This window comes from Mastomys coucha, unplaced genomic scaffold (genome assembly GCF_008632895.1).
Source record: "Mastomys coucha isolate ucsf_1 unplaced genomic scaffold, UCSF_Mcou_1 pScaffold13, whole genome shotgun sequence".
NCBI classification, from domain to species: domain Eukaryota; kingdom Metazoa; phylum Chordata; class Mammalia; order Rodentia; family Muridae; genus Mastomys; species Mastomys coucha.
Window position 1 is genome coordinate 61,104,398 of NW_022196895.1, and position 381 is coordinate 61,104,778.

Below are 381 nucleotides of genomic sequence, written 5' to 3' on the forward strand. Positions count from 1 at the left end.
TTTTTTTTTTTGTACAAATTGAGATACTAGGTCCAGGCTGGAAGAATTGTAACATAGCATGATATCTTTGTGTTAACTTGAAAGGAATGACCCCATTGTCCCTTAGAAGTACTGACGTGTGGCATCACACCTTTGAGACAGGATTGGACTATCATCTCGCATCTCCTGTGGCTGCACAGCATCCTCTGAACTCTCTTCTCTCTTTGGTGTTTGTAGAGACATTTCCAATGGCATTGCTTGATTCAAAACCCAGGAAAGCAGAATCACTGACCTTCTATCTCTGGGATTGCTAAACAGTAGCCAAATAACCCTTCTTTGCTGTATCTTCGTCCCTTCTGAAGGCACTCTATGGAGGTCACATCTGGTTTCGTTTCCTTTTTT